The sequence below is a fragment of the Hyperolius riggenbachi genome, chromosome 3 (genome assembly GCF_040937935.1).
Source record: "Hyperolius riggenbachi isolate aHypRig1 chromosome 3, aHypRig1.pri, whole genome shotgun sequence".
Lineage (NCBI taxonomy): Eukaryota > Metazoa > Chordata > Amphibia > Anura > Hyperoliidae > Hyperolius > Hyperolius riggenbachi.
Genome location: NC_090648.1, coordinates 131,967,406 through 131,992,441, shown reverse-complemented (window position 1 = coordinate 131,992,441; position 25,036 = coordinate 131,967,406). Strand labels below are relative to the sequence as shown.

At 42.3% G+C, this 25,036-nt stretch overlaps 1 protein-coding gene and 1 long non-coding RNA gene across 3 annotated transcripts in view; one reads left to right on the top strand and one right to left on the bottom strand.

Moving 5' to 3' along the window:
* Positions 1-13,778, top strand: part of LOC137561153 (uncharacterized) — a 62,665-nt gene extending 48,887 nt beyond the window's left edge. The window contains exon 3 of one of the 2 annotated variants that reach the window (XR_011029888.1): positions 13,694-13,778. This is a non-coding gene — a long non-coding RNA (uncharacterized lncRNA). Of the gene's footprint in view, positions 1-9,714; positions 9,835-13,693 lie in introns of those variants that run through there. The other variant, XR_011029889.1, reaches the window with a different exon arrangement.
* UNC5D (unc-5 netrin receptor D) overlaps positions 1-25,036 on the bottom strand; it is an 868,705-nt gene that overhangs the window by 710,137 nt on the left and 133,532 nt on the right. The gene's annotated exons all lie outside the window — the stretch shown is intronic.

The window sequence follows — 25,036 nt, the reverse complement described above, 5'->3', positions numbered from 1 at the left end:
GCACAAATGCAAAATGCTCCTGGCAACAGGAGCGCAATGGGGGCGTGGGGGCAGCCAGGTCGAGCATTGCCCAGTGAAGAGCAAATGGTGCAACCAAAAGCATTTCTAACGGAGAAGATTGAAGAAGAACTGAGCCATATGGGAGGATGCCGAGGGAGCCCACCAAATACATGGGGCTGGAGTATAAATTCTTCATCCTAATCAGTAGCTGATACCATCTTTCCCTTCAATCTTTCCCTTCACCTTTTCTCAAACGTTTCATCAGGGGGCTCTGTATGGTTGATATTGGGGTGAAACCCCTCCCACAGTGTGATGTCAGGACCATGGTGCTGACATCACACTGTGGGAGCCTTGTTGCATTATGGGAACTAACAGCTGTTTCCAACTGCCAAAAAAGCAAGCAGCAGCTACTTCCACTGACATCACCTGCCAGCAGTAAAAAGGTCGCCATGGGATAAATGTCAGAATGTAAATCAGGGAGAAGAAATATTTTACAATGGGCAAATACTGACTACATCATTTATACATAATTATTGTAAAAATGAAGCACTTTTGTTCAATACATTATTTTCACTGGAGTTCCTGTTTAAGGGATAAATGTGTCGAAAAGGAAGGTTGATGTATTTTTTTCTAATATAGAGGAAGTCCCCAAAAAAAGGAAAAACTGTTGGACCTATGAAAGACCTATGAGATAGTTTGCATGGGCTGCTGAATGGGGGTACGCAGAAACAATGCACAGTAAGAAAGTTGACAGGTACCTGCCAAAAAGGAAAAAACATGATAATGGTTTAAAATTGCATTATCAGTCAGCAATTTAAATTAATTTAGCATAGGTGAATTATACATTCACTTACCCTTTAAGCAAGGCTTTTGGAGTCACAATGGAGGGTCAGCACATAATAAAACAATGCATCCTGGCACTTAGTGGTGTCAGCTTTTCTGCAGACGTTGTTTACAAGATTTATGGTCAAAACCGGCTTACCTTCAGTAATCTACCGTATATACCAGAGTGTGAGGAATGAGGGGAAGCCTTCGACCAAATCATTTCCATATTGATGCTTGTGAGCTTCAATCTGCATATGTATTGCTGAATATAAACCTATGCTGCAAAGCAGTCTCATCACCCAGCCAGTAGCTGTACAGCATCCACGCACCAACACACAGATCACCGCCAAGAATACATTCTGCTTCTTAGCTATCTCACACCACACACTCATATTCCTAGCCATGAAAATAAATTAGATTAAACATTTTATTTTACCAATCCATTTCCCAAGTAAAACACCCAGTGTAATCCCAGATCCATCTAGGAACAGTAAAACCGTAATAACATTTACACTTTATCCATCACTATCTCAGTATCTCAACTATTCACCGTAAATTATCTACTTTACAATGTTTTATTCTCTCATTTATAAATTCACGCTTAGAAAACACTTTCGCTATGGCTATCTATGCATCACACTAACCATTTGCTGCAGAAATTTGTTATTAATTTCTTATCTTTTTCATTTTATCAAGTCTCGCCTTCATTTCTGTTTAATTCTCCTGAAATCCACATGTCTAAGCAGAGACAATGGAATATGTTCTGTAGCTGTTCTTAAGAAATAAACACCACCTAAGAATAAACATTTGCTGTTTATTCCCCTCGTACTTCTTGAAGAAGCGGCGTGACGGCCGCGGAACCGGTGGAAGTGTCCACCGAGGGTCTCCATTGCCACCACCATTCCCTTTTTGATCCTCGGCACCCGGCTAAGTATTCCTCCTTCTTGTCCACATCACATGCTTGCTTGTTCATGGACTGTCTCTCTCAAATCACTCCTATCCTTCACATATGGTAGTCATTCATGACACTTTATACAGGTGTCTCTATTTATTTATTTACACTGTTTCATGTTATCATGTATAATGTTTCACATTTCTAGCACTGTTTGCACTTTATACCATTATAGGAGGTACTGAACCCAGGTTCATATTGATGTTGGAGTGCTTTGTATTGAGCACCCACATCTGATCTGAGATTATTGATCTGTTGATTATTATGCATTATTATTGTGAGCATTGATCGTTTTCATATATGGATTTTTTGTGGTGTGCGCCGTTTTTAATGTTTTTATGATGAATTTGGAAGAAATATATTCTATTAAAGTGTGATTTATATATTTTTCATCAATCATGTGTGGTGCCGTTTCTATGAGCTGAATCTCCCCTCTTTTATAAAACCGTAATAACATTTACACTTTATCCATCACTATCTCAGTATCTCAACTATTCACCGTAAATTATCTACTTTACAATGTTTTATTCTCTCATTTATAAATTCACGCTTAGAAAACACTTTCGCTATGGCTATCTATGCATCACACTAACCATTTGCTGTAGAAATTTGTTATTAATTTCTTATCTTTTTCATTTTATCAAGTCTCGCCTTCGTTTCTGTTTAATTCTCCTGAAATCCACATGTCTAAGCAGAGACAATGGAATATGTTCTGTAGCTGTTCTTAAGAAATAAACACCACCTAAGAATAAACATTTGCTGTTGGTAGAAGGTAGTCTCTTAAAGGACACTTGAAGTGAGAGAGAGATATACAGAGGCTAATATATTTATTTATTTTTAAAGTGGATCTGAATTCTTGCCCAGGACAGAAGTAAAACAGAGAGAAATGCACCCTGTATGTATTTAGAGAGTTTAGCCTGTCTAATTCCCCCTCATCTGTCACTAAGTTGTAAGTTGATCCCTTAGCTGTGTCAACTGACTGCCATGGCAGAGAGCTTATTTGTAAATACAGGATGTTAACACTATGTCTGCTTCCCTGAAAGCAGGAAGTACACAAAACTGGAGATTTATGGCAGGAATTGTATCAGCCGTAACAAAGAAATGTTAAAGGTTATTATGCTGTTGCTTATCTTTTAGAGTTGAGATGAAGTTCTGAGTTCAGGTCCGCTTTAAACATTGCAAATTACCAGGATGTCCATCTGATTAACACTGTTTGCCGTAGACCAGGGATGCGAAACTCCAGTCGTCAAGGGTCAAGGTACTCACACATTTGTGGAACAGCTCAAACTAATTGATTGGACTGAATAAGGACATTTTTCAAATGACAATGTGATCATTCAGGATCAATTGGGCTCATCAGCATCTCTCAAAAATATTATTGTTCACTCAAAATTGTCCTGTTAATGGGCTCCTTGGCAGGGCCACTCTAGACTTCTTGCTGCCCGAGGCAAACATGTAAGGATGCGCCCCCCTACCCTACCCCCAAATTGGCATGATTGCACAGCATCCAACAATTTGCAACGCACGTTATAGCTGCGGTGAGCCCCCCCAAATATAGGTAGGTAGCCAGGTATAGGTGCCCCCAGTATTGGTAGCTAGATACAGTTGCCCCAGTATAGGTTAGCCAGGTACAGTTGCCCTTTAGTATAGGTTGGCCAGGCACTCTCTTCACTTCCTGTTTCTGCCTAGTGCTGCCCCCAGACTTCTACTGCTTGAGGAAGTCGCCTCACTTGGCATCAAGGGTAAGGCCGGCCTGCTCATTGGTTGTGCCCGTTTAGGTGGTGTCCTATTGCATCCTGTGGGGTTTAACTTTAGTCCACCTAACCCCTGCACTTTCACCGCAGGGATATATTGTTACTACTATTACTATGCTACAGTTCCTATGGGAAACACTGAGGACAGTGGATCATCAATGTGAGCTGGAGCAAAGCCAATAGCAAGGCAAAAATTGTGTTTTCTGATGTTTATAAGACTAATTATTCACACTTTGCCTTATGGCATTGGCATCCCTGATGAATTTCCTGTAGCATGTAAGCTGTCCTACATGAAGGAGTTCTTACCGTGAGCAACAGTAGCATGAACTAATGTAAAACAAACAGATGACTGAAGTTCTGGGTAGTGATGTCTAGCCTACATTCCCGTGTCTGTGTATATCAGCCTATCTGCAGCCCAGTAGCAGCATGAGCCTGCAGCAACAGATTACAAGCCCATGCTGCTTTTGCAGATTGAGTTATAGACCACCTACTGAGATCACATGTGATACAGTATGTCTATCTTTGTAAGTACTGAAATATTTACTATATTATTACATTATGCTCAAAAAGTATTTTAAATATTGAGGAGCTAGAACAGGGCATCATTCAGGATATGGAAAAAAACAGCAGTATATATTAACATAAGGACTTCATATACATAATCATGACATTGTTTTATGCCTATTGGAAGAGTGTGACTATAGAAATGATGAGTAGATGAACCACTCCTTCCATCCTTTCAGTATAATCTCTGAAGCTGTCAGGGCTGCCGCCAGGGTACAAGCAACCCACACTGTGGGGGCCTCAGCCTCTGCCGGGGCTTTGGGCTTCCTATACAGGGGTGCCCTGTAATTCTCCTTGGACCCCCTCCTGTCCTGCAGAGTTGCGGCAAGTACTCACATATTCATGATCCAGCACCAAATTGCACTGCTCTCCTCTGCCGCTTAGTTTATGGTTACCATGGTTCTGGCTGGCGCCTCGTGTGATGACTATGGCAACCAGATGCTAAGCAGCAGAGGAGAGCAGTGCACTGGATCATAGACATGTGGGTTACTCTACTCACCGCAACTCTGCACTCTGCAGGACAGCAGGGGGGGCACGGAGCATCACATGGCAGCCCAGCACAGAAGGCCCAAGGCCTCTGCAGAGAGGAAGACATCTGTCTACCTATACTGGACTCAGGGCCGGATTTCTGGCAAGGCCTACTAGGCCATGGCCTAGGGAGCCAGAATTTCAGAGTTGTTTAGGGCAGCTGCCGTGCAGAATAAACAACTTCAAAGTCCCTGGCCACTTTATTCATGCTGCCCGCTTGGTCAGAAGGCAATTACAGCTTCCCCTGCACACTCCTCCACTTCTTCCTGCCCAGTGTCTCCCAGTGCACACTCTCTGCTGCAGAAAATGGACTGTAACCGTCCTGGATTGTTAACAGCAGATAGGTTAGTAGGAGGTGGCAGGCTGGGCATCTGGGTGTGCTGACACGCAACTTTTTTGTGACGGCGGGGATGAAAGAGCCCATCAGTACACTCGCAGCAGACAGTGATCATGGCTCCAGCTTCAGAGCAAGGAGAGATTTCAGGTAACACAGAGCGAGCGGGGAGGTGACGTCTGGCCTGGATTTCTGCACAGGCCGGTCTGGGAGGCTCTTCTGACTTCTGTTTCTTGCTGCAGCTCAGAGGCTCTTTTATATTTACCTCTCCCTGTACCCTCTATTTTCTTCCTCCTCCAGCAGGTCTGCTCGGCACTCCGCCCCACCGCTTGGCATCATAGTAGCCGAGCTGACCTGCAAGAGGAGGAAGTACATAGAGCAAACATAGAGAGGTAAATATAAAAGAGCCTCTGCACTGCAAGCTCTGCACAGGGGGACGGGAGAATAGTGGCATTTTTACACTGTGTAGGACACATGTAGTCAATCAGCCTTTCCTTCTGAGTGCAGCATAGACTCTGCAGGCAGCGTCAGAAATGTCAGGCATGTGTGACAGGCTGCTTCTTTACAGTATGGGTCTTCTGTCTGCTTTGCATTCCCGAGTCCTGATGCTTAGTAGCGATGCACTCTTCCCTTGAAGTACTCAGGGACATGAGTAGTTCTGAAGAGCTGTTTCACTAAGCAAGAGAGTGGAGGAACAGTCTTAAGCATCCCTTACCATCACATTAAACTCTTAGAGCACCACACTGTTGGCCCTTCCCATATAGTAACAGAATGTCTTGCTATCCTGCAGACTAGCAATATGTCTGTATAGCCTCAGGCCTGAATTGCCACCCGTGGAATCAAGTCTCAATCCCTGCTGGTCGACGGTCCTCATACATGTGCACAAGATTTTAGTTCATCCTCCCATCTTACAGTCATGGTCGGACTTGAGGCAAGGCCACAAAGGCCATGGTCTGGAGCATCAAGGAAGCAAAGGGGAGGCAGCATGCTGGCATACTCAGCCAGTAAAACTGGCAAACATGTAAACCGCAGTGGTCAGAGACCCAGTCCGTGGCCAACCTGACATTAAACCCCCCCTCCCCCCATGTCCCAGCAAGCAATCTCTATCCTGTGCTCCCCTAGCCCAGTATGCAGAGCATTGGGCGAAGCGGTAGCCATGCTTCCCTCACCTCCGTTGAACACTGCAGTAATGTCAATCCTCTCACTGCTCACTTCTCGCTCTAGTGCCCAGCATCTCAAACTCCTCACGTTGTGTGTAATCATGCGCTGGGCAATAAAGCAAGAAGTGAGCAGTGAGAGGATGGGCAGATGGGGATAGCACAGATAGGGTGTGGCACAGGATGGGGGCAGCACAGGATGCGAGAGCAGTGGAGCAAATCACGGACAGACAGGATGGGGAGCAGAGCATAGGTCGGGAAGAGCACAGGACAGGACAGGGGAGTACAGAACAGGATGGGGGCAGGGCTGGATTTACCATAAGGAACTGTAGGCACATGCCTATAGGTGCCTTATGTAAGAGAGGCAGCCCCTCCTCCTCAGATCACTGACCTCAGGGCTTACAGTCTAATCCATGACTCATATCACTGACCTCAAGCACTTACACTCTAATCCTTGTTTCATGTCAATAAGAATGATATCAAACAGTGAATAGAGTGTAAGATTCTAAGGACAGTTAGCGACATAAGGCAGGGATTAGAGTTCTGAATATTTTACTTGGGGGTGTGGACTGTGTTCAAGGGCAGAGCTTAGGATACCAGAAGGCCTGTGCCTACAGCCCTCCCAGTTGTAAATCCGACTCCAGGTGGGGGAGAGGGGTTGGTGACAGTGGGCCTTGGGCAGTATAATGTACAAATCCGGCTTTGCTTATAGTGCATAATATTATTGATTGTACCCCCATCAGATACTAATAATTCACCTGCAGTATGAGCTACTCCTCTGTCCCTATTCTGATAGTAAAATATCTACAGTGTGTTCTGATTCCTTCTTTTTTTATCTGCTTCTTTAGTGTTGCCAATAATATAGCTGATATACTCAGACAGATTCTTGGCCAACCCTTTGACTCAGTTTAAGTCAAGTGACTAACGCATCCTTAAATGCTTCAGATGATGAAATATGCCCAAAAACTGTGAACTGATAACTTCTCGTCATTAGATTGGTAAAAAAAAAATACATAAAGTACAACAAAACATGACATTCAACACTCATCAGATTCACAATTCTGGAAGGCATCAAGCAGCACAAAACCAACTAAGCTGTGCTTTGATTGGATGCTGGCTGGAATCCAGCTGAGTTTGAAGGTTGCAGTGGTACTCCCTGTATTATATTTCAGCCAGAGTATATAGATTGTTTGTTAGATAAGGTTGTTATTGACCCATCTACAAACTGGAAGTCTCAATATGTTAAGCAATGGGAATTTTAGAGCCTGTACACCGCCGGCAAGAGGGATTCAGTTCTAGTATTCAGGTTTCACATTCTCTACTTGCATTACTTTCTGTGACCTTTATAGTCCCATCACCATTTGGTCACCTAACTGCACATTCATAGAAGTCTTTTTTTAAAAATCTCTCTGCATCTTTGTGATGCTGAAATCACATAATCACATACTGATGCCTCTCAATCCCTTCCAAAAATACTGAACATCCATTGTAAAAGATAGAACATAGCAATGACTTTTTGTCGCAGAAGCTGTAGAAGCACACCCACAAAGTTCTCACCAGGTTACATATACATAATTTATATATATTATGTATACAATATATATCTGTCAGTGTAATTGCATTGAGGTATAGTTTTGGGGATCTGCTATGCCAGGCAGGTCCAAAGATACAGGCTGTGCAGAAAGTCCTCACAGACATTCCACCACATAGTGTCAGGGAGTAAGCTGTGTAAGCACACTGAATTAAACTCATCTGAGGCTGCCCATAAGGACCACCTGGGTGGGGATCAAGCATGTGTACAGGAGCTCCACAACGCTGTCTAAAGATCATGCATGACACCTGAACAACCTATGAGGGACAGCAACATTTGGCCTTTTTTTGCCTGGTTACAACAACATTTGGGAAATAGGTAAAATAACCCCTGAAAAAAGGGCCCAGAAAAATGACTGAAGCTCATGTGGGCTAGATTACCTTTGCAGTAGTGTGGTGCTGCTGCTCGTTGTCCTTAGAGTCCCCCCATTCCCAATCCTACTTCAGAATAACTCTGTACTGCTCAGAGGAACTACCGGAAGGGGGGGTGGGATCTATGGGGACAAGAAAAGGGGGGAGGACCCTGAGGACAAAAACCACACACTTCCACAAAGGAAATCTAGCTTAATTTAATTTCACCCCAGGCCAAAGGTAATTTATGATTAAGTATATATAGTTTGTGTTACAGGGCATCATCTCTATATTAAGACCAACAACGCAGTAGCAAAGACTACAATACTCAATATCAGTGGCGTAGCAATAGGGGGTGCCGAGGTTGCGACCTCACCAGGGCCCCTTGACCAGAGGAGTCCACTAGGGGTCTTCCCTCAACCACAGTATTAGCTCTCTATTGGTGCTGTGCTGGTAATAATCACTTCTATAGATGCTTTGAATAGTAGTCATCATTAACAAGCAGTTTCCCATCCTCTTCTTGCACCTCTGACACTGTGGTTGCTCTTGACAGATCTTGGTGTGACATATCTATTGTTATGTATAGAGTGTTTGGGGGCCCCAATGTAAAACTTGCATCAGGGCCCACAGCTCCTTAGCTACACCACTGCTCAATATGATTTGTTGTCATAGCAATCGTATCAGTGTTTGCAAAGTTGTGTGGCCCTTACCATTACTACTGATATTGTTGTGAGCTCTGTATCAGCAATAGTTAACTTTTTGCTCATTACTCTCTGGAAATTGTGACGTCTGACATTTTCCTGGTGGGGTTTGGTATATATTCTCCCTTTCTAGTCTTCTTTAAGAGATCAATCAGTAGAATACAACTAGAACTTGGATAATGAGAATTCTATCAATGCGTTAGTCATTTGGATTCAACTTTTATAAGTAACTTTTGTTATGCAGAGAGTTTTGAAGATAATTCCCCCCACTAGAATCAAAGCATTAGCACTATAGCAATTCTAGCTGTCCCTGAGTCTGTACGGCAGGAGGGAGGCTTTGACTGTTTCATTGTGGGTGACACATACTGTTCAGCATATTGTTCAACCGGTTCAATACCTTTTTAGGACAGATGCTTCTAGGGAGCGATGGATTGAAACCAATCAATTCTGTATCCGCTACCAGCATTGTTCACCAGTGCAGACACAGCTGGGCCCTTGAACCTCCCGCCATGTGCAGTGGCTGAAATTTTATTGATCAATATAATTCATTTCTCAGAAATTTGAGAAAGCAGATTGCAGTCACTTAGCTGAAGTGTGTTAGCAGCTGAATCCTCTGTCAGAGGCCTGTGAAAGCCACCGATTCCCTTATGTGCCATGAAGACTTTCAACACACTGCAGGGTAGCACTCTGCAGAAATATTTTGTCATTAAAACAAAATATCTCCCTGTTCTTGCTTCCCTGGCCTGATGCATGCAATAAATCACTGTGTACACTGTGCGTTCCTAAGATGGATTAGAAGATAAACTTGTGGATAGTAAAATATAGGCGCTTTATTGCGGCTGTGAATCATCTGCACACTGTAGCTACTTTCTGTCCAACAGAGTCCAGGCTTTTATTCTAATGAGTTCTTGATCTTTGTTATCGCTAAATAATGATATGCGTACTTGTTTTACCATAGAATTACTACCATCTTTGGCATGTCTAACATTGTGTCCAATAAGAAGGAGAGAAAACATTACAAGCACAAAATGCGGCCAAGCTAAGAAAAATGTCACCATTCAGGTGCCTTGAGGGGCTCATAAAGACTTGCCACACGTAGGTACATATGTGCCTGCAGAAAATATTTCAGGCTGCAGGAGCATTTTTTGTTTGACTCACAGAAGTAAGCCTAAGTTATGTATTGGCATACATTTGAAAAAGCCGCATGTTTAAAAGGGCACAGGATAACAGTAGTATAATCAGTGGCGTAGCAATAGGGGGTGCAGAGGTAGCAACCACATCGGGGTACTTGGGCTAGAGGAGCCCAGAGGGGCCCACCCCTCAAACACAGTAGTAGCTATTTATTGGTCATGTGCTAATAATATTCACTTCTATAGTTGACTTGAACAGTAGTGATCATTAACACACAGTTTCCCATCCCCTTCTTGCACCTCTGACACAGTAGTTGTCCTTGATTGGTTTTGGTGTGTTGTATCAATTGTTATCTATAGCATGCTTGGGGGTTCTTAGCTACACCACTGAGTATAATATCCGCAGTTTTACAGATATTCTACTACCTTCATATAGTAAAATATTGGTAATATTTACCAACATTTTACTATGACCTAACCTCTCCCTACTCTTACACAGATCCCTCCCCTGCTGGTGCCTAACCCTAAAGCCTTCCTGGTGGTGCCTAACCCTTAACCCCCCATTGGTGGTGCTTAACCCTTAACCCCACCCTTGGTGGTGCCTAACCCTTAACAACTCCCCAGTGGGGCAGCTAACCTTAACCCCCCACAAACCTTAACCCCCACCTAGTCGTTACCCCAACATCTTGTTTAAAAGTGCTCAAATTGCGGCTACAAATTGCAGTGGCAAATAACGGCATCACATAGCAAATTGCAGCTACAAATAGCGGCTACAAATTGTAGCCACTATTATAGTGGGTGCCTGTTTAATACTGTATGCACCAAGATTACTGTACAGCCACCAAAATCAATAGCGGAGATAGCAGTGCCCTTTTAAACTTGTGGTGTTTTCAAATGATCCTATATACTGTATGTTAGTGGCCCAATATGGCAAGCGATTAATCAAGAATTAATTGATTCTCTAACACATCTCAGTTAGATTACAGCATAAATTGAGAATTAATCTCATCGCTGCACTGATTTATAATATACAACACCTCGGGGTAATCGATCCTCTGTTGCTTCTAGCCCCAGCTATTCAATGCTTGATCTGCACAGATCACCTGGCAGAACTAAAGATGTCACCACCAGTGATACATTTCAGAATGTAAATCAGGGAGAGGAAAGATTTTACAACAGGCAATCACTGACATAAGTATAGTTTTAAATGTCATCTTCACTCAAAGCTGATCTAGCCTTCTTACATGTGTGCTGGTGGTAAGTAACTAGGTGTGCATACTATCCTCCATCCGTAGCCAGATAATGCTAACATTTGTAGAGATGTGGCGAACGGCTCCCGAACCGTGCGCCGGCGAACATCTCTGAATCCCTGGGGGTTTTACTACTTCCGGGTTGCTCTGACCCGGAGTAGTACGCTTGCGCTGCCCGGGGGAAGAGCGTCCTAGATCGCGCTCCTGTTGCCGGGCACTTTCTGCGCATGTGCGTGACAGCACGCTCATGCGCAGAGAGTGCCCGGCAACAGGAGTGCGATCTAGGACGCGCTCCGCCAGGCAGCGCAGGCGTACTACTCCGGGTCAGAGCGACACGGAAGTAGTAAAACCCCCAGAAATGTTTGCCGGGCGAACAGTTCGCCACATCTCTAAACATTTATGCTGTATAGCACTTTTCTCCTGTTTAACTCAAAGCGCTGGAGAGATGCAGCCACTAAGACGCGCTTATTTGCCATGTTCAGGAGTTTTGCCCAAGGACTGCTTGCAGAATTACTGGCTTACTGGTCTCCTATCTCAGAGGCGGTGCACATAACCAGTGCACTATCCAGGCACTAGATATTGGCCTCAATTCACCAAGATCATGCTGGAGATAATAAGGCAAGAGAAAACTTACCTCCACACAGTGAGAGAGTTATCTTATCTCTTCATTCCTTAAGTTACCTCCTCTGTAGTTAAGTTACCTCCTCTGTAGTTAAGTTACCTCCTCTGTAGTTAAGTTACCTCCTATGTACTTATTTTCACATGCAGTTAATATACAGCCTGTCTTTAATGTTAGAATTCTGGAGTTATTTTAAGAATTGAAGAGTTAACTTAAAGACAGAAGAGTTAACTTTAGGCTTGCCTGAGGTAAAATATTTCCTAAATACTACATGCCTTATCACCATGGTGATAACACTAGAAACGTTATTAAAGACAGGAGATAAGCTTAGTGAATTGAGGCCAATGACCATACTTGTCTAGGCCACCTTTCTTGTGGTTCCCCTTCCATTTCAGTAGTCCCCTACCCATACTGTGTGCAGCCCACTCTTCCATGTGTAACATTCATGTACAGCAGCCCTTCTCTTTCATGCACTGCTCTCTTGGGCAGCAGCTTCCCTCTTCCATGTGTCACTAGACATTTGCTGCCTTCCTTTTCCATTTTCATGCTGGTCTTTCATATAATAATGGGCAGCAAGTAGGCATACTACTTAGCACCATTGGCTTGCAGTGCTGAGTTCCCAGTTCGAATCCAGCCAGGGCACTATCTGCACAGAGTTTTTATGTTCTTGCCGTGTCTGTGTGGGTTTCCTCTGGGTACGCCAGTTTCCTCCCACATCCCAAAAACATACAGATTAGTTAATTGGCTTCCCCCTAAATTCACCCTAGACGATAATACATACACTACACGATACATACTGTACATAGGCATTTGACTATGGTAGGGATTAGAGTGTAAGCACCTCTGAGGGACAGTTAAGTGGCAAAACAATATACTTTGTACAGGGCCGCAGAAGATGACGATGCTATATAAATAATAATACAGTAATAGCAATGCTAACTTTTGTATAACACTTTTCTCCTGTTGGACACAAATGGCTTAAGTGTTAGGAAGTCTTGCCCAAGGCCTGAATATACTATATAACTGACTCCATCTACGATGCCAACTTTGGTCTTTTATGTCAAAGGTGGTATTTTTAACTAGTACACTAAACAGCAACCCCTCCTTCCATGGCCAGCCTCACACTGGGGAGCAGCCAGCACAAGTCCAAGCCTTTGTGGCTTCTCCAGAAATCCAGCACAGTGTCCACATGGGACGTTAATTACAATCTCGAATGATGAAGCTGCCTGTGCTCTGTCTATGGATTTTCTTTGACATACAGGGAGAGTCCTACTAAGGAAAAGGCACCTTTATTATGGGTTTCTGGAAGGGAGCAGAGATTGATGGCACCACCACCGATGGGAAAACCTAGGAAATAGGAATTATTTAGCTCCCTCATCTGCCTTCACCATTTAAATGTAAGAGTTGGGTGTGGTTGTCTTTTATGATCCAGGTAAGAGATCCATTGTATTGGACTAGCTGCGCAGTTCTCCTAGCAGGTAGAAAGCAAGGTGTTAAATGACTAAGCACTTTGACTTTTATTGCCAATCCAATATATAGAACACTGGTGTGAAATGTCAGGTAAAACTGTGTGGAAGAAAAAAGGAGTCAGCATGCGCTTAAGTGCATGTTATTTATGGGGTCAGAGAATAAATGTCTCCCACCTACAGCTGCACTGCCAGCGCACTGAGAGGTGTCACTCAGCCAGAGCAGGAGGGGATTTATGGCCCCTTCTCTCCGGACTGCACCTCGCTGGCTGTTTTACATCTGTTCTGTAGCGAGGAGCTTTGCTGCAAAGGTTAATGCTCCTGTAAGCCTCATTTTCCCAGATGTTTGTGAAATTTGTTATATGCCAGTAGACTCATTTCATCCTTAACTTGCCTTCTGTCTAAGAAGCCTTATTCACACTGTCTAGTGTCAATGGAATAATATAAAGTAAATGACCTTTTGTATGTTTAGATGGAGATTCAGCTCTACCATTGCAGCCCTGAAGCATCAAGGTCCTAGGTTCTCCAGATCCCACCAGGAATACGCTATAAAGAGTTTTTATAATCTTCATATTTGTGTGTTTGTCTCCAGTTTAATCATTGCACGCACGCACGCACGCACGCACGCACACACACACACACACACACACGTTTTATACACATTCTGACTAATAAGTGTCCCTCATTATATAGGAGAGACTGTGTTATTAAGTGGTAGATAGACATATGAAGCATTAATAATGAAGGATAGGATTATGGGGTTGAGTTGATGAGCACAAACTGAAAAAACATGTTGAGGTCACCTCAAATATTGTGCGTACATAAAAAATGGACAGCAAAGAAATTTGGCCGCTGGAAATATCCACTTGTGAAATATGGGTCAAATTACAGATATTCTACTATTGCTAAACCTTACCCTATTCTCACACAAGCCCTCTCCCTACCAATGCCTAACCTATTTGATTCCCACACTAATGCCTAACCCGACCCTCCTCTACTGCCACCCATGCATAACCCTAACCAACATTACCACCGTAACCTAACACTAACCAAATGAAGCAGGTCACCTGGGCACAGGAGGTGCATAGAGCCAGATAACGGAGCGGCTATAGCTGCAATGTTATAGTCCGTGTCACGCATAAGGGTAATGCAGGGTTACAGCGATTGCTAGACCCCGAATTACTTCTCCCTGCAAATTACTATGACCCGGAGGGGGAATAGTATTTAATGCTGCCTGGGGATTCAGCGGCAGCAGGGTGAGCCATTATTCGGCTCGCCCTGTGCCCAAGTTAGCGAGTGGTGTATTACTATGTATGCTAACTGAACCCCCACCAAATCCTAATCCTAAAGCCACTGGAGGTGAACATACATTTTTTTTGTCATGTTTACTGAGATTTGTGATACTGGTGCAATGTACTCTGACTCCCAAAACCCAGGCCCTCATCATGATTTTTCCCCAACCCTAGCCTAGCATGGGCCTTGGAAAGTAACAAATCTGCTCCTTGGATTTTACATTCATTATAAAAACTCCAATCAGGGGCTTAGCTGTCAATTCAGTGGCCAAATAGAGGTTTGCATGCCTTTTAAGGCTTTCCCCCCACACAAATAAAGGAACAGAATGATACCTCCAGATGTGCAGAGCTAAAAGGAGTGTATGCTGCTGTATGTGCAATAATTCTGGCAGTTGCTATGCTTATAACACTGTGGCCTATTTGCAATTAACTTTCTCCTGCGTTTTCTCCTAGGAGATAATTTTTCATCTTTGATTTAGAATATCTTTTCAGAATCATCAACTCTCAGAAGGATAGTGACTTATTGCAACAGGATCTGGTCTGGAAAGGATGGCTATATGGGCACATAAATGGCAGATAAAATTTGGTGTTGAAAAATGTAAAGTCATGCATTTTGATCGTACCAATGATCTAGCACCATACACAATAAATGGGATACAGTTGGGGACATTAAACTTGGAGAAGGACTAAGGAGTACTCATTGTAAACAAGTGAAATAATGATATTCAATGCCAAGCCACTGCACCTAAAGCAAATACAATTTTGTGATGCATTAAAAGGGAAATAAAAACGTGGGATGCTAGCATAATATTGCCCTTGTTTAACTCTCTAGTAAGGCCACATATGGAATATGGAATTCATTCTGGGCACCACATTACAGGAAAGATATTGCAGTTTTAGAGCAGGTGCAGAGATGAGTAACAAAAGTGATACGAGGGATGGAAGGTCTCACTTACCAAGACAGGTTAGATAAACCGGGTTTATTTAGTCTAGAGAAAAGTTGCCTTAGAGGGGATCTAATTAACATGTATAAATACATCAGAGGGCAATATAATAGCTTGGCGGACGAGCTTTTTGTCCCTAGGCTTTTACAGAGGACTAGGGGATCTGCGCATGAAGGAAAAACGTTTTAGCAATTTATTTAGGAAAGGGTTTTTTTACAGTAAGCGTGATTAAAATGTGGACTGTATTGCCACAGGAAGTAGTTCTATATCTGCATTTAAGTGAGGCTTAGATACTTTCCTTGTGTTGAAAGACATCCATGGCTATAATTACTAGGTAATGCCCGGTATTGTTGATCCATGGATTTTATCTGATTGCCATCTGGAGTCAGGAAGGATCTTTTTCCCTTTTGGGGATAATTGGACCATGCCTTGTAAGGTTTTTTCACCTTCCTCTGGATCAACAGGAATATGTGAGGGAGCAGGCTGGTGTTGTACTTTGTTTTCTGGTTGAAATCTATGGATGTAAGTCTTTTTTCCACCCAAATAACTACGTAACTATGTAGCACTTTGCAATGGAAAAAAGTACCACGAAATAGGTGAAAAAGCACTGTCAAAATTAATTAGATTAAATAATTAGATTATTATTATTATTATTGCTAGTGGTTTGAAAGGCATTCTATTGAAGAGTTTAAAATACCACATTGGAGAAAACTTTGGAGAAAAAGTGAATTAGCCTGTATGTTCTCTGTGGTGATTATTATTTAACTTTCCTGCATTAAATTACTTTATTGCTATTTTTTACCCTCTTCTGGCATGTTTGTGTCTTGGCTTCAGAGGCACCTGTTAACAATCTCCAGCTGATTACCCTGGCATTCTTTTAATTGCTTTACATGGTAAGGATTGTTTAATTTGCTAGAAGCATACTTCTTTTTAGCTTAAATAGAACAAAAGTGTTCCAGGCACTGAGGGATATAATTTGATCAAACATCTCTGCAAACAACTAACAGGTTTAAAAATGCAAACCACGTCCTAAGGCTCCTTGTCACACCTTCACAACTTTTTCCAATGAGCAGCCAATATTAATTTAAATATCCTTTAATGGTATTGTCATTGTTAAGTTCAATGATACGTGGTCTTATTAGCAATTTGCAGTCTGTGTTCCTGCGGTCTCCTCTTTGGATGTCTGATTTATTCAAAGTAAATAGTTAATTATGTTTAATTAGTTAATTATCATTTTAATGGGTGATTAATGACGCTAGCTTTGTTTAGAGGAGGTATATAGTGTTTGGAATAAAAAAAAAATGTTATCTTTAAATATATGGCTGTTTTGCATTTATTAGCTGTGTTTTATGGCAAGACCTGGTAGATTATCTTGCGGTATTAATGAGCAATTGATGGCCTATTCTTGTGGATTAGTTAAGCATGCTGTTTTTATGCAATGATAGGTGTGAAGTTATTGGGAGCTCAAAGCAACTATCAAATAAACTTTGGCAGGAATTCAATAACCTATTGCTCTGAACAAAGCAGCCTGCATAAAAAGTACAAGTGGTATTTAGCCATTGGAACAACTGATTAGGTTAAAGAGGAACTTAAGCAAAAAGGGGAAAAATTAATCAATACATTGCAAAGTGAGAAGTTAAAAAATAGAAGACAGATCAAGAAATGATTGATATGCACCATGTAATTTGTTCAAATTGTTTGAACCACAATCAGGCTGCATGTAATCATCTTTACTACTGGTAGACATGAAAAAAAACAGCACCAACTGCCATTATCTATAACCGCACCCCCTAACAATGCAATAGGCTAAAGAGTTGTTTTTTTATAGATATGCATATACACAGAGGGAGATACTGGTTGCTTTGCAGTTGGAAAAAGTTGTTATTTCCCACAATGCAACAAGACTTACAGACAGGAAACTGTCAGGACCTAGGTCCTGACATCACACTGTGGGAGGGGTTTCACCACAATATCAGCCATAGAGACACCCCTGATGATCTATTTGAAAAAAAAGGTAAAGATTTCTCACAGGAAAGAGGGTATCAGCTACTGATTGGGATGCAGTAATTTTTGGTTACCCAGTTATAGTTGCAAATGTTCATCCCCATTGAGACTTGCATGCCACTGGTGAAAGTACATTTTTGGCAGCTGTAAACTTTTTCCCATAGTGGCCAGCATGGGTTAGGTTGCTTGCTCAGCTTGAAAAGACTACTTGTCTACAAAATCTAGTACTGGTTATTTCCATTCCAGGTTTCAGTTAGAGCTGTGCAAAAATACAAACCGGAATGGATTCTGGAGAGTATTTTTGCCACAAAAAGGTATGTAAATCTTTTTCTTTTCTTTTCAATCTGTTGCAATGGATGGTTGTCTTCTAAAGAAAACTTTTTCTTTGGAGAGTTTAGTTTAACATGACCTCTTCCCGTACACTAGTTCTAGCACCAACCTCAACAGACCACTAGCTTGACAAATTGTAAAATTTAAAATTTGTGTGCCTTCTTATAGAAAATACATGGTTTTGGACTAGTCCATCTCTTTTTTTGTTGTTTACAAAAGAAAACTTCCTAGAAGGGATTTATACAAAGATTTTGTCAGTTAAACTGAGCAACTACCATTCAGGAGTTTTACAACCTACTGTAAGTGACAGTGACATAGGAGTAAAGGGATTTATAGGGCATTATACTCTGGGAGAAATGTACATTTTATACATGTGCATACACTTGCATTTTAAATTTAAACATTTTTACAATAGTGCTCCTTTAACCCTAATTAACCCCTAAAACACTACACATTGCCAATCACTCAGGCCTCGAGATCTGATTGATGAAAATAGGTAAACCTGTTTAAGGAATCTAGTCTAATTTTACTTAAGTATTTTTAACCCATTAGCAACTTCAATAGAGTTATCTCATTTGAGATAAGTGCACTGCTGTTGACCTCAGTTGGCAGAATCACTGTGCTGTAAATTATTGGAATGCTTTTATGTCTCTCTGCTAGCAGAGGCTATAGAAACGGAAAGCAGAAGTCCTCTGTTATTGTCTCACACCGCCCCCTAGTGACAAGTGGCCATACATACACATTACAGCAGCACTAATTAGAAGCAAGGAAATGTAAGAAATAAAAAATGTGCAAAAATAAATTGGCCTGGAGCACTTGCAAGCCTCTAATAAATTGATAATAAATTGGCGGCTAAAGGGTTAATAGTGGAAATTTTAGAAAGGACATGACTTTTCTGGGGCAGCTGGTCCAGCAGACAATTAAGACTGTTTAATGCAAATTGCAATTGAATGGGTCTTTGCGACATATGTGGGGCTGCTAAGAAAATGCAACCTATATTCAATTGTAATCAATCTTTATTCAATCTAAATTCATATGCAATCCAGTTGGTCCTACAAAGCTAATTGTTTTAATAATACATGCAGATATCACAAGGAGGCCATTGCAACTGTTTCACCTATAATCAAGTAATGGCGCAGTTACCGCATGACCTGTTGCTATACGTTCTTTCGGTTCAGTATTTCATTCAATCAGCTGATGATAGATCACTGATAGCTCACCTTGTTACATACTATCTGCTGTTGTCAACCTATATAATCCCTCCTGTCAACACGTAATAAGAAAAAAAAAAAAAATTAATAGCAGCATTTTCTATTTGACTCCATTTCCTGTTCTGATTTAAATAAATGTCAGCCTGTCCCTCTCTGGGGATCACTCTATTAAAAATAAAAAAAAGCCCTTTCCCCGCCTCAGCAAGTCCTTTATTGAGTATACTGAGAATTGTTTATCAGGAGCGTACGACTGATCAATCACGTTTGACATTTCTAAGCTCAGTGCAATGGGGTATTTCCCTTCTGCTAGTAATTAAATGGTCAGTTCCACTGCTTAGAGAAAAAGGGGGCATCTCACAGGCCTTTTGCATTTTTATCCTTCACATGCCGGTCAGGAAAACTGCAAGAGACGTACGTTTATACAGAGTAAATGTAAACTATATATTCTGCTCGCTATTCCAACAGGGAGAATTAAAGGAAAAAAGAAAAAAGGCAAGAAAGAAAACTCCATATGTCAGAGCAAAAGAGCAATGATCGGCTGCAATGTGTAAAGCCTTAACTGCTGATAGAGCAGTGCTGGGCAGGTGCCATGCTCCTAGTAAGCCAATTATCCTCAAATCTCCGGAGAAATGGATGTAAACATCACACCGGGGGGAATAGAATTAAAAAGAATAAGCAAGCAAGCTTAAAAATAAAACAACAAGCAGGAAAAAAAAAACACAATGCAGATTTCCTGCTGACTTGCATAGAAAGAAAACCGAAACCCAGCTCGAGGGGGAAACACTGTACCTTGATATATATTTATTAATATACTTTCTAACGCTGTGAGTCATGAATTGCTGGACGCCAGCATAGCGATCACTGCCGGGAGCGCCTTGATGAATCTGTGCACTGGGAGTCACCTCTGTCAGCTCTCTGTGTATCCTCTGGTATTCTTCCTATGATCAACCGGTGATGAGTTCTCTTTATTACCCACAGCTAGCAAAGACACAGTATCAGCTAAACTTTTTTGTATCTAGAAGTTCTGCTTTATATAACGTAGGACTTGTGCAGAAACCAAGGACAATGCAGGTATGAGGTAGGACTGAGCTGGAGAATATCTTCCAGAGGAAATACCGGAAAAACAGGAAATTTGGGTGCCGCTATTTATATAGGCTTCTGTGTGGTGGCACCCTAAAATTTTTGGTTTTGTTGCTGCAGCTTGGCGGGGGGGGGGTGTTGGGGGGGGGTTAAAATTAAACATGGGGGTGGTCAAAGGGAGCCTGGACATAGCTTAAATTGGCAGCCTTTTACATAGTCTGATGGGTTCTTCCGTTCCCCCACTGGCAGCTGCGTCACATGTATGACCCAGATACGAGTCACAGCAACTTTGCATGCGTCTGCATCCAGGTCTCAATTGCGCTGCAAATTTAAGCTAAGTTCAGGTTTCTTTTAATGTTAGGCATGGGGGGAGTTACATTTAGGCATGGGGGGTTAAGGTTAGGTGGCACGGGAGGGGCTGGGTGGTTAAGGTTAGGCATTGAAAGAAGAGTGGTTAGGGTTAGGTAAAGGGACAGTGGCATGGGAGAATAGGGTTAGGTTTAGCTGTATCAAAATATCACCTTCATTCCTCAGGTATAGGAATCCTACACTCATAAAGTAATATTGGCTCTACACATACAGCATTTAAAGTGTAACTGTCAAGCATAACATCAAAAATCAATTCTTTATTTTTTTTTAATCAATATTACTTTTCTTGTTGATAAATGATCATTCCCCAGCTTGCCTGACTTTTGATACATTTGGTACATTGCCTCACAAAGGAAGTTGCAGGGCATGCTAGGTTGTCTTTTTTTTTGTTTCTTTACTTTCCTCTCAGACTTAACTAATGCAAGCTAATTAACTGAAGCCTCTTTACCCCCTGTTTTCCCCTGCCACACCACTGTTCCTCTCTGATTGGCCAATATTTCTCATGCTGAGACAATGTACTTTGTATTGCAGAGCTGGGAGGGAGTGCCTGAAGACTGGGTGGAGGGTGGACAATGCATACACAATCAGGCAGAAGAGAGTAAGGGAGTAAATTACATCAGGATTGGCTTCAAGATAGACACAGTTAAAATGGAGAATCCTAAGAAGTATTTTCTCTTTTTTTACTATAGAAAAATCACTAAAATCAAAACACGGGCAGTGCAATACATATGTTATGTAAGTAGAGCAAGTATTTATCTACTTATATATGTGCGGTTATTTTCTGACATAGTATGGCTGACCGGTCCTCTTTAAGTAATTAATGTTGATAATAAAATGGATATGGTTTATTGATGATGTTTTAAAGGCACTTACAAAACATATACTGTATGTATTATAGAGACATGAAGTCATGTTTCTCCATCATGCATCAAACCTAATGGAAGCATATAAGAGTTCTGACACTTTTATAAAGGTACTGGAACCTTAGCCCATTTAACCTCCTGAGTGTTACGCCGCTCAGGAGGTTTTGTTACTTTGTGCCCCAGGATTAATTAATTTGATGTAATGGTTGCAAAACCTTTAGCTAGCACTAGCTAGTGCAGCAAATTAATTCATCATTGGGCACTCCTGAGGACAGAGAGCGGTGTGCTCAACACTGTGTCGGGCATACCGCTAAGGAGGTTAAAAACGGGCTCTAGGTTTATCATTACCGCCACATGCTGGTGCCCGCACCCACAACGCACGTGTACCCGCCAGCTGCGCGTGCTCACTTGCCCACCCACCCGGGCCTGCCCCCAGGCCCATCCTGCTCCTGATTCAGGCTGTCCCTGTGGCACATGCACAGAAGCGCAAACGCAGGGACACACACACACAGGGACACAACGCCGAGACACAGGGGTTTTATTATATAGGATGGCCCACATCTTGTATGAAACCAATTCTAAGGGAGCAATGGTGGATTCTAAAATTCTCACTTTTTATGGAAAAATTTAATAGTGAAAATACAGTAACTGTTTTTAGTCAGATCACATGACTTTCAAACAAATACTCACGGTGGGGTAGTAAAGGGAAAATACAGATATATCGATACAGGAAATCCTGTCATGGTAAACTGGTATGGAGCAAAGTGATACAGGTCTTTGTAAACTAAAATCCTCTATTTTAACAATTTTAGTGGTTGATTACTGCCTGTGTTACACGTTTCTGTGCGCACTTCTGTTACCAGTGTAAATGGCTATATTAGTATGATTGGACCACAGGGTTATTTCTGGGCAAAGGCAGTCTAGGCAAATGCCTGTGGTGCCCTCTAGTGTACATGGTGCAACACTTTATCCTCTGCATTAATGAAATTCTGGCAGTCTGCAGTGCACAGCATTGTCTATTTCAGGTTTTGAATCGCCCTGTGATGTCTGGCAGCTTTCCAGTGATTCCTTGGATGGATTTCTCATTAGCTCAACATATAGGAAGCCAACTGCAGGTAACAATACCCTTTACGCCACCAGGTGAGGAACATCCCATATGGACAGTTCCTCTGTTTAAGGAGGAACTGTTCATGCGAGGAAGAAGTCAGTAAAGAATCCCATGAACTGTATGCACGTTTGAGAGATCGGGGGTACCCGCATAGGGTGCTCAGAAGATGTTTGAACAAAGCTAGAAATCGAGACCGGGAAACTCTCCTCGTATCTGGTAAGAGGGATGGATCAAACACCCAAAATAGGGAAAGGATTGTCACCCAATATAGATCGCACTGGGAAACAGTGCAAGACTCCCTGTCAAAAGCTTGGCCTATCCTTATGGCATCCCCTGATATTGCAGAGATTGTGGGGCCTAACCCCACAATGACATCAAGAAGAGCAAGGAACTTAAAAGACCAACTTGTGTCCTCTGAATTTAAAAATACAAAACAAAGTTAAGAGAGAAAAACTTGGCTGTCAGCTACCCCACCTCCAAAGGGTGTGCCCCTCTGTGCATAAAACCAAAACCCTTTAGGATACCAAACATGAAAAATAATATAAGATTAGAGCCTTCATGAACTGTGAGACCACAGGGGTAGTATACATGGTGACCTGCCCCTGTGGTCTACACTATATTGGTATGACAACCAGGATATTTAAAACTAGAATTCTTGAACATACTGTATGTCTAATGTGGGTATTAAAAATGAGGACTATAAAGGTCCCCTGAGAGAACATTACCAACAGTTTCATGGAGGGAAGTTTAAAGGGACACTTAAGTCTCTGAAAAAAATGAGTTTTACTCACTTGGGGCTTCCAGCAGCCCCCTGCAACTGTATTGTGCCCACGCCGACAGGCTGGGAATGCGAGTGATTCTTCGCGTTCCTGGCCAAAATAGCGCCCTCTATGCTGCTATAGCATAAAGCATATAGCATGTAGCAGCATAGAGGACGCTATTGTGGCCGGGAATGCAAGGAATCACTCGCGTTCCCGGCCTGTCGGCTCCTGTCGCCGAAACTGGAAGTGGCTGCTGGCAGGGCCAGGAGCATCTGATGGAGTTGGCATGGGCACGATACAGCTGCAGGGGGCTGCTGGAAGCCCCAGGTGAGTAAAACTCATTTTTTTCAGAGACTTATGGGTCCCTTTAAAGGTAGTTTGGTCAATGTTTTATCATCAGTAACAAAAGGAGCAAGAAAGGTTAATATAGAGAGAGAACGCCTGCGTAAGGAGACCATGTGGATCTATAAGTTGGGGACACTGTTACCACATGGCCTCGGAAATTGATCTTTCAGTTTACCTGGACCCGTATGGGTAATGCACACTGTGATATAGGTGATGCCTGTAGGTAAGTCTATCCTTGACACTTCTGTTCTAGTGATCCGCATGTCTGGCCACCATTTACAACATATGCAATATATGGGGGTCCCTCTATGCTCAGTGTGCATTGCTCATGTGTGATCCATGTGTAACTTTGGGTGAAAAACCTGAGGTGCGTGGGGCCGTTTAAGAGATAAAAAGAGTGACACTGAGGGAGGGAAACCCCGATATGAGACAAATGATATGTGGTTGTGACTGCCCGTATGAGAGAGAAGGAGTACGTCTGGCATCTCTGTTTTGTCCCTCTAAAAGTTTAAAAGTGACAACATCTTACTGACCCCAATCACCTTGATATAGTGTTATTGAAGTAGCTATATTACGAAGCTCTTGAAGATAGGAAAACTATCTATAAGCAAGTCCCGTTTTTTGAAGTTTGGGCAAAAATTCCAGTAACAAAGATGGCGCCTTCAGAAGCATCAGGTGATCGCCACTGAAGTATAAAGAGAGAGACCACCCCTCCCTACCTTAAGCCACACCCTGAAGAAGCCCATTGGGTGAAACATGTAGGTGGGAGGAGCTACATGAGACCAGCCTCGCCCATCGCTGCAACCCCACGCCGCTACAAATTTGATCCCATGTGCGGGTAGATCTCCAACAATAGCCGGCGCTAACAGGACATTGCAGCCTTGTGAGTAACCTTGGAAATAGAGTTGCCACATACCTGTGGGGGAGTGACAGATACGGGGATATGGTGACCCCCTAAACAAGGTTTGTGACTGTTGCAGACTCTGTACTCTGCTTGCTTATGCAAGGTATGATTTCCTAACGTTATGCTGAAGCTACTAACTGCTACCCATACAAAAGGCTTATTAACCTATAATGATGTGCTATGCACTACAAGGCTAAATTGGCTTACAACTAAAGCTGGGCTGGTTTTGTGCTACTATTTGATGTATGTAGTGGTGCTCAGCAAGATTTCGGATATCCGAACTACCCACATAATCCGAACTTTGAAAAGAAGTTCGGATATTTTTTAAAATCCGAATAGACTACCCGAGCAAACTCGGATTTTCAATCTGAAATCTGGGCAGACAGTTAGTTCAGATATCCGAGTAGAAGACAAAATCACCTTCAATGCCAAAAATCCCTTTCAAAGGCATCCAGGCCGAGAGAGAGAGAGAGAGAGAGAGAGAGAGAGAGAGAGAGAGAGAGAGAGAGATTTTTAGTCCCCACATCATCGATAAGCGTTTACCTTTAAAAAAACTTGATGCTACATGCCTCATTTACCCTAAAAAAAACGTATTAAAAGCAAT